A 17,182-nucleotide genomic window follows, 5' to 3' on the forward strand; every position below is an offset into this window, starting at 1 on the left:
CAGATCCACAGATGATGCAAACTCTATTGCACTCAACACTGCCCTTTCCCACCTGGACAAAATAACACCTATGTGAGAATGCTATTCATTAAATATAGCTCAGTGTTCAACACTACAGTGCCCTCAAAGCTCCTCACTAAACTCAGGACCCTGGGACTACTAAACACCTCCCTCTGCAACTGGATCCTGGACTTCCTGACGGGCCGCCCTCAGGTGGTAAGGGTAGGTAACAACACGTCCGCCATGCTGATACTTAACACGGGGGCCCCTCAGGGGTGCGTGCTCAGTCCCCATCATTAAGTTTGCCGATGACATAACAGTGGTAGGGCTGATCACTGACAATGATGAGACAGCCTATTGGGAGGAGGTCAGAGACCTGGCCGTTTGGTGCCAGGACAACAACCTCTCCCTCAACGTGATCAAGACAAAGGAGATGATTCTGGACTACAGGAAAACGAGGACCGAGCATGCCCCCATTCTCATCAACGGGGCTGTAGTGGAGCAGGCTGAGAGTTTCAAGTTCCTTGGTGTCCACATCACCAACAAACTGACATGGTCCAAACACACCAAGACAGTCGCGAAGAGGATACGAAAAAACCTATTCCCTCTCAAGAGACAGAAAAGATTTGGCATGGGTCCTCATATCCTCAAAAGGTTCTACAGCTGCACCATCGAGAGCAGAACTGGTTGCATCACTGCTCGGCCTCCGGCCGCAAGGCACTACAGAGGGTAGTGCGTACGTCCCAGTAAATCACTGGGGCCAAGCTTCTTGCCATCCAGGACCTCTATACAAGGCAGTGTCAGAGGAAGGCCCTAAACATTGTCATAGGCTCCAGCCACTCTAGTCATAGACTGTTCTCTCTGCTACTGCACAGCAAGTGGTACTGGAGCACCAAGTCTAGGTACAAGAGGCTAAACAGCTTCTACACCCAAGACATAAGTCTCCTTTATATAGCCTCGCTATTGTTATTTTACTGTTGCTCTTGAATTATCTGTTACTTTTATTTATTATTTGTGTTGGTATTTTTCTGAAAACTGCATTGTTGGTTAATTAAGGGCTTGTAAGCAAGCATTTCACTGTAAGGTCTACACCTGTGTTATTCTGCGCATGTGACAAATAAAATTTGTGTCCAAACGTTTCATTGGTAGTGTATTTTGAGAGCATCTGCTGGAAAACACATTTGTTTATTCAGAAAACAGAAGAGGGTGAGACTTTCAAAACAAACGGGTGAGATTTAATCAGGATTTTCCCTGTATGAAGTTCTTTTTCTGATAAAACTGTTATTTCCCCCAATCTGTACTAACTGTTTCCATGGCAACCTTGCTGCCGTCAGCCAGCTGTCCAAAGTAAGATAGTGTGGCAAATTGGAAAATAGTTAAATAAATTCCCAGTATGATCACTTAGATTACCAGCTGTGGTGTACCGTGTAGCTAAAAGTTATTGACACTATTTACTGTATCTAATTCAAGATGGCATCCACACATCAGCAGAGAATCATCAGCTCAGTGACAGAGAAGACATGTGCTTATTAACCAGCATTGAAAAGAAGAGACCAGACGATGGCTTGTTTGGTGGGAAAAACTCTGAAACTAGTATATACTGTAAATCAAAATATACGAGGTCATAGCAATCAATCATACACTGTAATTCCACACTGACATGATTTTTTTCAGAGCAGTGCAACAATTCTCACTTTCTTGATGCAACATACAATTTACTAAACATGTTTCATTCCATTTTGGTGGAAATGGAAACCGTTTCTGATTTTATTCCAATATGTTTGCCGTGAAAGTGAACGGCACAGGTTAGTGTGGATGACTGCTATGCTATAAACAACATAATGTCATGTAGTGGATCTGATGTACAGTATACTCAGAATACATCAACATCTTGTGTCATGCATACTGTTTTACCCTCCTGGCTGTGTTCTGTAAGTGTTACCTTTAGAGATGGCATCATCTGTAATGGATAAACAGCCTGCCTATGACATATAAGCCCTGTTTACATGCCTGTCCCCAAGGCAGGGTCCAGGTGGCATACTGCATACACTCTGCCTGATAATGATGCTTAGTCATGATCTTGTAGTAGCCTACATACTGTTTTCATACAGTGCACACTCAGTTAAGTTCATTGATTTGATATTGATGCACATAAACTACAATTGTTTTTATTTTTTTATTATTTTTATTTTTTTATTTCACCTTTATTTAACCAGGTAGGCTAGTTGAGAACAAGTTCTCATTTGCAACTGCGACCTGGCCAAGATAAAGCATAGCAGTGTGAACAGACAACACAGAGTTACACATGGAGTAAACAATTAACAAGTCAATAACACAGTAGAAAAAAATGGGCAGTCTATATACAATGTGTGCAAAAGGCATGAGGAGGTAGGCGAATAATACAATTTTGCAGATTAACACTGGGGTGATAAATGATCAGATGGTCATGTACAGGTAGAGATATTGGTGTGCAAAAGAGCAGAAAAGTAAATAAATAAATAAAAAAACAGTATAACAGTATGGGAATGAGGTAGGTGAAAATGGGTGGGCTATTTACCAATAGACTATGTACAGCTGCAGCGATCGGTTAACTGCTCGGATAGCTGATGTTTGAAGTTGGTGAGGGAGATGAAAGTCTCCAACTTCAGCGATTTTTGCAGTTCGTTCCAGTCACAGGCAGCAGAGTACTGGAACGAAAGGCGGCCAAATGAGGTGTTGGCTTTAGGGATGATCAGTGAGATACACCTGCTGGAGCGTGTGCTACGGATGGGTGTTGCCATCGTGACCAGTGAACTGAGATAAGGCGGAGCTTTACCTAGCATGGACTTGTAGATGACCTGGAGCCAGTGGGTCTGGCGACGAATATGTAGCGAGGGCCAGCCGACTAGAGCATACAAGTCGCAGTGGTGGGTGGTATAAGGTGCTTTGGTGACAAAACGGATGGCACTATGATAGACTGCATCCAGTTTGCTGAGTAGAGTGTTGGAAGCCATTTTGTAGATGACATCGCCGAAATCGAGGATCGGTAGGATAGTCAGTTTTACTAGGGTAAGCTTGGCGGCGTGAGTGAAGGAGGCTTTGTTGCGGAATAGAAAGCCGACTCTTGATTTGATTTTTGATTGGAGATGTTTGATGTGAGTTTGGAAGGAGAGTTTGCAGTCTAGCCAGACACCTAGGTACTTATAGATGTCCACATATTCAAGGTCGGAACCATCCAGGGTGGTGATGCTAGTCGGGCATGCGGGTGCAGGCAGCGATCGGTTGAAAAGCATGCATTTGGTTTTACTCGCGTTTAAGAGCAGTTGGAGGCCACGGAAGGAGTGCTGTATGGCATTGAAGCTTGTTTGGAGGTTAGATAGCACAGTGTCCAATGACGGGCCGAAAGTATATAGAATGGTGTCGTCTGCGTAGAGGTGGATCAGGGAATCGCCCGCAGCAAGAGCAACATCATTGATATATACAGAGAAAAGAGTCGGCCCGAGAATTGAACCCTGTGGCACCCCATAGAGACTGCCAGAGGACCGGACAGCATGCCCTCCGATTTGACACACTGAACTCTGTCTGCAAAGTAATTGGTGAACCAGGCAAGGCAGTCATCCGAGAAACCGAGGCTATTGAGTCTGCCGATCAGAATATGGTGATTGACAGAGTCGAAAGCCTTGGCGAGGTCGATGAAGACTGCTGCACAGTACTGTCTTTTATCGATGGCGGTTATGATATCGTTTAGTACCTTGAGCGTGGCTGAGGTGCACCCGTGACCGGCTCGGAAACCAGATTGCACAGCGGAGAAGGTACGGTGGGATTCGAGATGGTCAGTGACCTGTTTGTTGACTTGGCTTTCGAAGACCTTAGATAGGCAGGGCAGGATGGATATAGGTCTATAGCAGTTTGGGTCCAGGGTGTCTCCCCCCTTTGAAGAGGGGGATGACTGCGGCAGCTTTCAATCCTTGGGGATCTCAGACGATATGAAAGAGAGGTTGAACAGGCTGGTAATAGGGGTTGCGACAATGGCGGCAGATAGTTTCAGAAATAGAGGGTCCAGATTGTCAAGCCCAGCTGATTTGTACGGGTCTAGGTATTGCAGCTCTTTCAGAACATCTGCTATCTGGATTTGGGTAAAGGAGAACCTGGAGAGGCTTGGGCGAGGAGCTGCGGGGGGGGCGGAGCTGTTGGCCGAGGTTGGAGTAGCCAGGCGGAAGGCATGGCCAGCCGTTGAGAAGTGTTTATTGAAGCTTTCGATAATCGTGGATTTATCGGTGGAGACCGTGTTACCTAGCCTCAGTGTAGTGGGCAGCTGGGAGGAGGTGCTCTTGTTCTCCATGGACTTCACAGTGTCCCAGAACTTTTTGGAGTTGGAGCTACAGGATGCAAACTTCTGCCTGAAGAAGCTGGCCTTAGCTTTCCTGACTGACTGCGTGTATTGGTTCCTGACTTCCCTGAACAGTTGCATATCACGGGGGCTATTCGATGCTATTGCAGTCCGCCACAGGATGTTTTTGTGCTGGTCGAGGGCAGTCAGGTCTGGAGTGAACCAAGGGCTGTATCTGTTCTTGGTTCTGCATTTTTGAACGGAGCATGCTTATCTAAAATGGTGAGGAAGTTACTTTTAAAGAATGACCAGGCATCCTCAACTGACGGGATGAGGTCAATGTCCTTCCAGGATACCCGGGCCAGGTCGATTAGAAAGGCCTGCTCACAGAAGTGTTTTAGGGAGCGTTTGACAGTGATGAGGGTGGTCGTTTGACTGCGGCTCCGTGGCGGATACAGGCAATGAGGCAGTGATCGCTGAGATCCTGGTTGAAGATAGCGGAGGTGTATTTGGAGGGCCAGTTGGTCAGGATGACGTCTATGAGGGTGCCCTTGTTTACAGAGTTAGGGTTGTACCTGGTGGGTTCCTTGATGATTTGAGTGAGATTGAGGGCATCTAGCTTACATTGTAGGACTGCCGGGGTGTTAAGCATATCCCAGTTTAGGTCACCTAACAGAACAAACTCTGAAGCTAGATGGGGGGCGATCAATTCACAAATGGTGTCCTGGCCGGTAGCAGGCGGCAACAGTGAGAGACTTATTTCTGGAGAGGGTAATTTTCAAAATTAGTAGTTCGAACTGTTTGGGTATGGACCTGGAAAGTATGACATTACTTTGCAGGCTATCTCTGCAGTAGACTGCAACTCTGCCCCCTTTGGTAGTTCTATCTTGACGGAAGATGTTATAGTTGGGTATGGAAATCTCTGAATTTTTGGTGGCCTTCCTGAGCCAGGATTCAGACACGGCAAGGACATCAGGGTTAGCAGAGTGTGCTAAAGCAGTGAGTAAAACAAACTTAGGGAGGAGGCTTCTGATGTTGACATGCATAAAACCAAGGCTTTTTCGATCACAGAAGTCAACAAATGAGGGTACCTGGGGACATGCAGGGCCTGGGTTTACCTCCACATCACCCGCAGAACAGAGAAGGAGTAGTATGAGGGTGCGGCTAAAGGCTATCAAAACTGGTCGCCTAGAGCGTTGGGGGCAGAGGATAAGAGGAGCAGGTTTCTGGGCATGGTAGAATATATTCAGGGCATAATGCGCAGACAGGGGTATGGTGGGGTGCGGGTACAGCGGAGGTAAGCCCAGGCACTGGGTGATGATGAGACAGGTTGTATCTCTGGACATGCTGGTTGTAATGGGTGAGGTCACCGCATGTGTGGGAGGTGGGACAAAGGAGGTAACAGGGGTATGCAGAGTGGGTCTAGGGGCTCCATTGTGAACTAAAACAATTATAACTAACCTGAACAACAGTATACAAGGCATATTGACATCTGAGAGAGACATACAGCGAGGCATACAGTAATCACAGGTGTCTATGGCCAAGACCAATCCTGCCTAAACCATGTGGAAATTATGACCACAGCCAAATAATTGCTAAGGAGAAGACTTTTTCATAATTTTGCATTCTGTTTTAAGACAGGACAATGTTCATATCCTTGCTCTATGTTTTTTTCCAATAATGTCTAATAAGTTACCATGACAACTAGAGAGTAGAGAGCATTGTCCTGGTTAAACTATCCAAGGCACTTGCCAACTAGTTTCCCACTCTCTCCCACCAATGATGACTTTTTCGAGTTATACGGTAGGATTCATACCATGAGTTACCAACATATTCAAATGAATATTGACATATTTTAGATCTTGTCTCGGGCCTAACAACACCGTGCCAATATATCTTCCAAACACTGACTTCTTGGGCATTATCACTTAAGTAAAGACACCAACCATGGTATTAACTGGTAAGCATTGATAGCATTAGTCAGAGATGCCACCAGTTAACTTCCAATTTTCTTCAAACAATCAGCATTTGGTCCTCAAGCAGCAATAGGCAGACATTGAGCGGGCTGAACATTGCTTTCTCATGGAGCTCATTTACTCAGGCAAGTGTAAACTTAATTTTCTATAAAAACGACATGTTCTGTATGAAATAATAAAATAAAAGAACAAAGACAGGAGGAAGAAGAATTTTTAAAAAGTAAAATCATACATACAGTGGGGCAAAAAAGTATTTAGTCAGCCACCAATTGTGCAAGTTCTCCCACTTAAAAAGATGAGAGGCCTGTAATTGTCATCATATGTACACTTTAACTATGACAGACAAAATGAGAAAAAAATCCAGAAAATCATATTGTAGGATTTTTAATTTATTTATTTGCAAATTATGGTGGAAAATAAGTATTTGGTCACCTACAAACAAGCAAGATTTCTGGCTCTCACAGAACTGTAACTTCTTCTTTAAGAGGCTCCTCTGTCCTCCACTCGTTACCTGTATTAATGGCACCTTTTTGAACTTGTTATCAGTATAAAATACACCTGTCCACAACCTCAAACAGTCACACTCCAAACTCCACTATGGCCAAGACCAAAGAGCTGTCAAAGGAGAAAACCAGAAACAAAATTGTAGACCTGCACCAGGCTGGGAAGACTGAATCTGCAATAGGTAAGCAGCTTGGTTTGAATAAATCAACTGTGGGAGCAATTATTAGGAAATGGAAGACATACAAGACCACTGATAATCTCCCTCGATCTGGGGCTCCACGCAAGATCTCACCCGTGGGGTCAAAATGATCACAAAACGGTGAGCAAAAATCCCAGAACCACACGGGGGGACCTAGTGAATGACCCGCAGAGAGCTGGGAACAAAGTAACAAAGCCTACCATCAGTAACACACTACGCCGCCAGGGACTCAAATCCTGCAGTGCCAGACCTGTCCCCCTGCTTAAGCCAGTACATGTCCAGGCCTGTCTGAAGTTTGCTAGAGAGCATTTGGATGATCCAGAAGAAGATTGGGAGAATGTCATATGGTCAGATGACACCATACCTACTGTGAGGCATGGGGGTGGAAACATCATGCTTTGGGGCTGTTTTTCTGCAAAGGGACCAGGACGACTGATCCGTGTAAAGGAAAGAATGAATGGGGCCATGTATCGTGAGATTTTGAGTGAAAACCTCCTTCCATCAGCAAGGGCATTCAAGATGAAACGTGGCTGGGTCTTTCAGCATGACAATGATCCCAAACACACCGCCCGGGCAACGAAGGCGTGGCTTCGTAAGAAGCATTTCAAGGTCCTGGAGTGGCCTAGCCAGTCTCCAGATGTCAACCCCATAGAAAATCTTTGGAGGGAGTTGAAAGTCCGTGTTGCCCAGCAACAGCCCCAAAACATCACTGCTCTAGAGGAGATCTGCATGGAGGAATGGGCCAAAATACCAGCAACAGTGTGTGAAAACCTTGTGAAGAGTTACAGAAAACGTTTGACCTCTGTCATTGCCAACAAAGGGTATATCACAAAGTATTGAGATAAACTTTTGTTATTGACCAAATACTTATTTTCCACCATAATTTGCAAATAAATTAATTAAAAATCATACAATGTGATTTCCTGGATTTTTTTTCTCATTTTGTCTGTCATAGTTGAAGTGTACCTATGATGAAAATTACAGGCCTCTCTCATCTTTTTTAAGTGGGAGAACTTGCACAATTGGTGGCTGACTAAATACTTTTTTGCCTCATTGTACATTGAAATCATACATTGAAATCATACATTGAAAGCATCTTTATATAAGTGTGTCTTAAGCAGGGATTTAAAAAGAGATACTGAATCTGCAAGTCTAGACTTCTCTTGCAAACCATTCCAAAGTCTGATCATGTGAGGCTTGACTTTTCTGATACCATTCTAATAACTTGATCCTCAGTCAAAGCCTCCTCTTCACTTGTTCTTGTGCTTCGCCCCAGAGGGTGTAAAAGTGTGGAATGACTGCATCTTTCTCTGTGTGATAGGATAGCCTGTCTCTTTGCCAGAGGCAACGCTTCACATGGTGATTCAGAAGCTCATCAACCGGCTCTGTCTGTCGTCTGAGTGGCCGCACTCATCATGATGACAGCCAGGACAGAGGATATGCCAGAAAATCACCCATCATCTCCTCTTCAACTCTCGTGGATAGAAAATTAAGTAGGCAGAACGTCAAACATGCCATTAAATGTAGCACACAAACAAAATATGAAATGCTAAATATAAGCAGAAATATTTAGACAAGAGCTGTACAATCTCTCTCTCTTATGTTAAAGATCTTCCGGATTGAAGTCTCTCTTTTGGATCTTGTTTTTTAAGGGTAGACAGTTTTCATGGGAAATGGCATTTAGAAAAAAGACCAGTGTAATGAAATATTGGAGTCATTTTGTCTCAGCTTGTGCCTTTCATTATAGCAGGCGTCATGTCATACCTCTCACTGTTAATAAAGGGATGTGCTTGGGAAACCATCCCTGGACCATACAGCGGCAGAAGAAACACCAGAGGAATTATGGAAAATGACAATTCCAAGTAGGTAAGGCTCCCCCAATTGTATCCACTTTTTGTCTGAGAATAACATTGAAGAGCTAATAGAGATATTAGGGAGATTGTAGATACTTCACGTGAACACAGCATTTTGGCCATCAGCCACCAGAGAATCGGTCTTCAATCTAAATGATGGAAGGTGATGTACACTTAGGGGGATGTATAGATTAACATAACCACACAAGAGCGAGCACTTCAGTGTCACAATGCTTGCTGCATCAGCATCAGTTTTTTTCTGTAGCATCACAAAGTTCAAAGAGCCCAGGTTTGTTTCTTTGTGCAAGTATGAAACATCCAGGGTTGGTTCATGAGCTTGGAATACATTTTCTTTCTTTTTTTACTCACATAAACTACACAGGACTTTAAATGGGAGAGGAGCAGAGGCATTGTTCCCATATTGGGCACGGGGGGGCACATGGCCCAAAGATTTAAACATGTTCATATTTTATAATTATTTTGTTAAATCTGTTGTTGTTTCTCTGTAATACTACTAGCCACCTAGCAATTTTATGAAGTTGTTTTTAACTAGCCCAGATAGGTTCCCAGTCTCCCAAGAGGCCATTTCAGGCTTTCAATTAGGTTAGAGTAGCTATCTTATCTAACTATCTTAGCTGGCATAACTGCTGGCAATGTTGGTAGACTTTAGAAAGGCAAGCAATTACTAAATAAGTCTCACATTCCTTTCAATCTTTTACTTAGATTTTAGCAGAGATGCATAGAAAGAAGCATATTTCATTTCTTTAAAAAATAATCACCAGGATACAGACAGACAGCTCAAGAGGTATGCTAGAAACAGTGCACTCGGGATACTATTCAGACACCATCCCTTTTTTCCACATTTTTGGGAGTGTGGCTAGACAGCTATTTTCAGGTCTCTCTAGAAATGTTTGATCGGGTTCAAGTCCGGGCTCTGGTTGGGCCACTAAAGGACATCCCGAAGACATTCCTGCTTTGTCTTGGCTGTGTGTTAAGGGTTGTTGTCCTGTTGGAAGGTGAACTTTCGCCCCAGTCTGATGTTCTGAGTGCTCTGGAGCAGGTTTTCAACAAGGATCTCTCTGTACTTTGCTCCGTTCATCTTTCCCTCGATCTTGATCAGTCTCCCAGTCCCTGCCACAGAAAAACATCCTCACAGGATGATAATGCCACCCCCACGCTTTCCTCCAGACCTGATGCTTGGCATTCAGGCAATCTTGGTTTCATCAGACCAGAGAATCTTGTTTCTCATGTTCTGAGAGTCCTTTAAGTGCCTTTGTGCAAACTCCAAGTGGGCTGTCATGTGCCTTTTACTGAGGAGTGGCTTCTGTCTGGCCATTCTACCATAAAGACCTGATTGGTGGAATGCTGCATAGATGGATGTCCTTCTGGAAGGTTCTCCCATCTCCACAGAGGAGCTCTGTAGCTCTGTCAGAGTGCCATTGAGTTCTTGGTCACCTCCCTGACCAAGGCCCTTCTCCCCTGATTGCTCAGTTTGGCCGGGCAGCGAGCTCAAGGAAGAGTCTTGGTGGGTCCAAACTTCTTCCATTTAAGAATGATGGAGGCCACTGTATTCTTGGTGACCTTCAATGCTGCAGAAATTTTTTGGTACCTTTCCCCAGATCTGTGCCTCGACACAATCCTGTCTCGGAGCTCTACGGACAATTAATTTGACCTCATGGCTTGGTTTTTGCTCTGACATGCACTGTCAACTGTGGGACCTTATGTAGACAGGTGTGTGCCTTTCCAAATCATGTCCAATCAATTGAATTTACCACAGGTGGACTCCAATCAAGTTGTAGAAAAATCTCAAGGATTTTCCAATGGAAACAGGATGCACCTGAGCTCAATTTTGAGTCTCATAGCAAAGGGTCTGAATAATTACGTAAATAAGATTTTTCAGATTTTAAATTTAATACATTTTTCTAAAAACTGTTTTTGCATTGTGGTTATGGGGTATTGTGTGTAGGTTGCTGAGGAAAAATGTTTATTTCATCTATTTTAGAATAAGGCTGTAACATAACAAAATGTGAGAAAAGTAAAGGGGTCTGAATACTTTCCAATAGTACTGTATGCAGAAAAATAAACATATTTTAAGCATAATTATTATGGCTCTAGTTTGCAGGAAAAATATGTTTCAGGTGTTTTAAAAGTGCAAAATTTGTGCTCCCTCAGATTTTTGGGGTGCATGACACCCCTGGAGAGAAATTGTATGTCTTAATCAACTTTAAAACAACAGCTGAATCACCAGACCAGTTATTTCCAATATTGTAAGATAACCAATAAGCATTAAAAACCAATCTGATTCTATTTTCCATGCTTCCTCTGTGTGATCTAGCTCACTATAACTGATGTGAGCAAGACCTTTAAACAGGTCAACATTTACAAGGCCGCAGGGTCATACGAATTACCAGGACGTGTACTCAGAGCATGCGCTGACCAGCTGGCAAGTCTCTTCACTGACATTTTCAACCTCTCCCTGACCCAGTCTGTAATACCTACATATTTCAAGCAGACCACTATAGTCCCTATGCCTGAGAACACCTAGGCAACCTGTCTAAATGACTATCGCCCCATAGCACTCATATCTGTAGCAATGAAATGCTTTGAAAGGCTGGCCATGGCTCATATCAACACCATCATTCCAGAAACACTGGACCAACTCTAATTGACATACCGCTCCAAGAGATTCACAGATTACACCCTCTCTATTGCATTCCACACAGCCTTCTTCCACCTGGACAAAAGGAACAACTATGTGAGAATGCTGTTCATTGACTACAACTCAGCGTTCAACACCATAGTGCCCTCCAAGCTCATAAGTAGGCTAAGGACCCTGAGACCAAACACCTCCTTCTGCAACTGGATCCTTGACTCCCTAATGGGCTGTCCCCAGATGGTAAGGGTAGGCAACAACACATCCGCCACACTGACCCTCAACACTGGGGCCCCTCATGGGTGCGTGCTTAGTCCCTTCCTGTACTCCCTGTTCACCCACGACTGCATGCCTATGCACGACTCCAACACCATCATTAAGTTTGCTGATGACACAACTGTGGTAAGGTTGATCACAGATGACGATGAGACAGCCTATAGGGAGAAAGTCAGACCTGGCAGTGTGGAGACTGAAAATATTTGGCATGGGTACCCAGATCCTCAAAAAGTTCTACAGCTGCACCATCGAGAGCATGACTGGTTGCATCACCGCCTGGTATGGCAACTGCTCGGCATCTCAATGGAAGGCGCTACAGAGGGTAATGCGTACGGCCGAGTACATCATTGGGGCTATGCTTCCTGCCAACCAGGACCTACAGTATTGCATAGTCACTTTACCCCTACCTACATGTACAAATTACCTTAACTAACCTGTACCCCCGCACATTGACTCGGTACTGGTACCCCTTGTATATAGTCTCGTTATTGTTATTTTATTGTGTTACTTTCTATCATTTTTTACTTCCATTTATTTGGTAAATATTTTCTTAACTCTTTATTGAACTGCATCATTGGATAAGGGCTTGTAAAGTAAGCATTTCACGGAAAGGTCTACACTTGTTGTATTTGGATAATGTGACAAATAAAGTTTGATTTGATTTGGTGCCAGGACAACAACCTCTCCCTCAACATCAGAAAGACAAAGGAGCTGATCTTGGACTACAGGAAACGGAAGGCCGAGCAAGCCCCCATTCACATCGCGGGGGCTGTAGTGGAGTGGGTCGAGAGCTTAAAGTTCCTCGGTGTCCACATCACTAAGGATCTATTATGGTCCACACACACCAACACAGTCATGAAGAGGGCACGAAATTGCCTCCTCCCCCTCAAGAGGCTGAAAAGATTTGGCATGGGACCTCAAATCATCAAAAAGGTCTACAGCTGTACCACTGAGAGCATCTTGACTGGTTGCATCACCACTTGCTTTGGCAACTGTTTGGCATCCGACAGCAAGGCGCTGCAAAGGACAGTGCGTATGGCCCAGTACATCACTTGGGCCGAGCCACCTGCCATCCAGGACATCTATACCAGGCAGTGTCAGAGGAAGGCCCTAAAACTCCAGCCACCCAAGTTGAAGACTGTTTTCTTTGCTACCCCACGGCAGGCAGTACCGATGCATCAAGTCTGGAACTAACAGGACCCTGAACAGCTTCTACCCACAAGCCATAAGACAAGCCATAAGTTAGTTAAATAAACCAAACAGCTACCTGGACTATCTTAGTTTTTCTTGATATTCAATTGGTTGTTACAGTCTTGTCCCATCGCTGCAACTACTGTATGGACTCGGAAGAGGCGAAGTTCCAGAGCGATGTGTCCTTCAAAACACAACCCTGCCAAGCCGCACTGCTCGCTTAACCCAGATGCCAGCCGCAGCAATGTGTCAGAGGAAACACTGTATACCTGGCGACCGTAGTCAAGATGCATGCGCCCAGCCCGCCACAAGGACATCCCGGCCAGCCAAACCCTCCCCTAACCCGGCCGATGCTGGGCCAATTGTGCACCGCCTCATGGGTCTCCCGATCATGGCGACACAGCCTGGGATCAATCCCGGGTCTGTAGGGATGCCTCTAGCAGTGCAGTCCCTTACACCGCTGCGCCACTTGGGACGCTACCCGGACTATCTTAATTGACCCTTTTTGCACTAACCTTTTTGACTTATCACATATGCTTCTGCTACTGTTTATTATCTGTCCTGTTGAATAGTCACTTTATTCCTAGTTATATGTACATACTGCATCTACCTCAATTATCTCATACCCCTACACATCAACTCAGTACCGATACCCAGTGTATATAGCCAACTACTCATTGTATATTTCTTGTTACTTTTATTATGACCTTTTATTACTTTTCTATTATTTCTCTGTTTCATTTTTCTCTGCATTGTTTGGAAGGCCCCGTAAGCAAGCATTTCACTGTTAGTCTACACCTGTTGTTTACGAAGCATGTGACGAATAAAATTTGATTTGAATTGATTTGCCACAGTGACTGACCTTTCGCTGGTGAGTGAATTGAATCATCCACTGAGCCTATTTATACGGAGAGGAGCACATTATTAATTTGATAATACCTCCTGTCAATTCCCCTGGGTTCTGATTAAATAATGGAATGCCTTGACCTTCCAGATCAGATCGTCAACAGAATAAAGGCGATTGCAGACTAGGTTCTGTTTGCTCCTAGTAGAACACGGCTAGATGTAAGTTCACAACTGTGCTCGCATACTCCCTTAAAGACCTTCACTAACATTTGAGCAGAGTTGAGTAGCCTGCTTCCTAACAATAGCTAGCTAGCTACCTGGACCTTGCTACCAAACGTTGACATCGGTTTTAACAACAGGAAGGCTATGATGTTCTTTCTCTGACAAAATGTTGTTTGATCAAAAACTTGTACAGATCTTTAGCTTAGTTGGTTGGCTTGCTTTCTCTGCATGAGTATGCATCTAGGCTAGCTAGCCAGTCAAGAATCCTGTCCACACCCCTACAGTTCAAATCAAATCAAATCAAATTGTATTTGTCACATACACATGGTTAGCAGATGTTAATGCGAGTGTAGCGAAATGCTTGTGCTTCTAGTTCCGACAATGCAGTAATAACCAACAAGTAATCTAACTAACAATTCCAAAACTACTGTCTTATACACAGTGTAAGGGGATAAAGAATATGTACATAAGGATATATGAATGAGTGATGGTACAGAGCAGCATAGGCAAGATACAGTAGATGATATCGAGTACAGTATATACATATGAGATGAGTATGTAAACAAAGTGGCATAGTTAAAGTGGCTAGTGATACATGTATTACATAAGGATGCAGTCGATGATATAGGGTACAGTATATACGTATGCATATGAGATGAATAATGTAGGGTAAGTAACATTATATAAGGTAGCATTGTTTAAAGTGGCTAGTGATATATTTACATAATTTCCCATCAATTCCCATTATTAAAGTGGCTGGAGTTGAGTCAGTGTCAGTGTCAGTGTGTTGGCAGCGGCCACTCAATGTTAGTGGTGGCTGTTTAACAGTCTGATGGCCTTGAGATAGAAGCTGTTTTTCAATCTCTCGGTCCCAGCTTTGATGCACCTGTACTGACCTCGCCTTCTGGATGATAGCGGGGTGAACAGGCAGTGGCTCGGGTGGTTGATGTCCTTGATGATCTTTATGGCCTTCCTGTAACATCGGGTGGTGTAGGTGTCCTGGAGGGCAGGTAGTTTGCCCCCGGTGATGCGTTGTGCAGACCTCACTACCCTCTGGAGAGCCTTACGGTTGAGGGCGGAGCAGTTGCCGTACCAGGCGGTGATACAGCCCGCCAGGATGCTCTCGATTGTGCATCTGTAGAAGTTTGTGAGTGCTTTTGGTGACAAGCCAAATTTCTTCAGCCTCCTGAGGTTGAAGAGGCGCTGCTGCGCCTTCTTCACGATGCTGTCTGTGTGAGTGGACCAATTCAGTTTGTCTGTGATGTGTATGTCGAGGAACTTAAAACTTGCTACCCTCTCCACTACTGTTCCATCGATGTGGATAGGGGGGTGTTCCCTCTGCTGTTTCCTGAAGTCCACAATCATCTCCTTAGTTTTGTTGACGTTGAGTGTGAGGTTATTTTCCTGACACCACACTCCGAGGGCCCTCACCTCCTCCCTGTAGGCCGTCTCGTCGTTGTTGGTAATCAAGCCTACCACTGTTGTGTCGTCCGCAAACTTGATGATTGAGTTGGAGGCGTGCGTGGCCACGCAGTCGTGGGTGAACAGGGAGTACAGGAGAGGGCTCAGAACGCACCCTTGTGGGGCCCCAGTGTTGAGGATCAGCGGGGAGGAGATGTTGTTGCCTACCCTCACCACCTGGGGTCGGCCCGTCAGGAAGTCCAGTACCCAGTTGCACAGGGCGGGGTCGAGACCCAGGGTCTCGAGCTTGATGACGAGCTTGGAGGGTACTATGGTGTTGAATGCCGAGCTGTAGTCGATGAACAGCATTCTCACATAGGTATTCCTCTTGTCCAGATGGGTTAGGGCAGTGTGCAGTGTGGTTGAGATTGCATTGTCTGTGGACCTATTTGGGCGGTAAGCAAATTGGAGTGGGTCTAGGGTGTCGGTAGGGTGGAGGTGATATGGTCCTTGACTAGTCTCTCAAAGCACTTCATGATGACGGAAGTGAGTGCTACGGGGCGGTAGTCGTTTAGCTCAGTTACCTTAGCTTTCTTGGGAACAGGAACAATGGTGGCCCTCTTGAAGCATGTGGGAACAGCAGACTGGTATAGGGATTGATTGAATATGTCCGTAAACACACCAGCCAGCTGGTCTGCGCATGCTCTGAGGGCGCGGCTGGGGATGCAGTCTGGGCCTGCAGCCTTGCGAGGGTTAACACGTTTAAATGTCTTAATCATCTCGGCTGCAGTGAAGGAGAGACCGCATGTTTTCGTTGCAAGCCGTGTCAGTGGCACTGTATTGTCCTCAAAGCGGGCAAAAAAGTTATTTAGTCTGCCTGGGAGCAAGACATCCTGGTCCGTGCGTGACTGGGCTGGATTTCTTCTTGTAGTCCGTGATTGACTGTAGGCCCTGCCACATGCCTCTTGTGTCTGAGCCGTTGAATTGAGATTCTACTTTGTCTCTGTACTGACGCTTAGCTTGTTTGATAGCCTTGCGGAGGGAATAGCTGCACTGTTTGTATTCGGTCATGTTACCAGACACCTTGCCCTGATTAAAAGCAGTGGTTTGCGCTTTCAGTTTCACGCGAATGCTGCCATCAATCCACGGTTTCTGGTTAGGGAATGTTTTAATCGTTGCTATGGGAACGACATCTTCAACGCACGTTCTAATGAACTCGCACACCAAATCAGCGTATTCGTCAATATTGTTATCTGACGCAATACGAAACATATTCCAGTCCACGTGATGGAAGCAGTCTTGGAGTGTGGAGTCAGCTTGGTCGGACCAGCGTTGGACACACCTCAGCGTGGGAGCCTCTTGTTTTAGTTTCTGTCTGTAGGCAGGGATCAACAAAATGGAGTCGTGGTCAGCTTTTCCGAAAGGGGGGCGGGGCAGGGCCTTATATGCGTCGCGGAAGTTAGAGTAACAATGATCCAAGGTTTTTCCACCCCTGGTTGCGCAATCGATATGCTGATAAAATTTAGGGAGTCTTGTTTTCAGATTAGCCTTGTTAAAATCCCCAGCTACGATGAATATAGCCTCCGGATAAATGGTTTCCAGTTTGCAAAGAGTTAAATAAAGTTCGTTCAGAGCCATCGATGTGTCTGCTTGGGGGGGATATATACGGCTGTGATTATAATCGAAGAGAATTCTCTTGGTAGATAATGCGGTCTACATTTGATTGTGAGGAATTCTAAATCAGGTGAACAG

The sequence above is a fragment of the Oncorhynchus nerka genome, linkage group LG17 (genome assembly GCF_034236695.1).
Source record: "Oncorhynchus nerka isolate Pitt River linkage group LG17, Oner_Uvic_2.0, whole genome shotgun sequence".
Taxonomy (NCBI): domain Eukaryota; kingdom Metazoa; phylum Chordata; class Actinopteri; order Salmoniformes; family Salmonidae; genus Oncorhynchus; species Oncorhynchus nerka.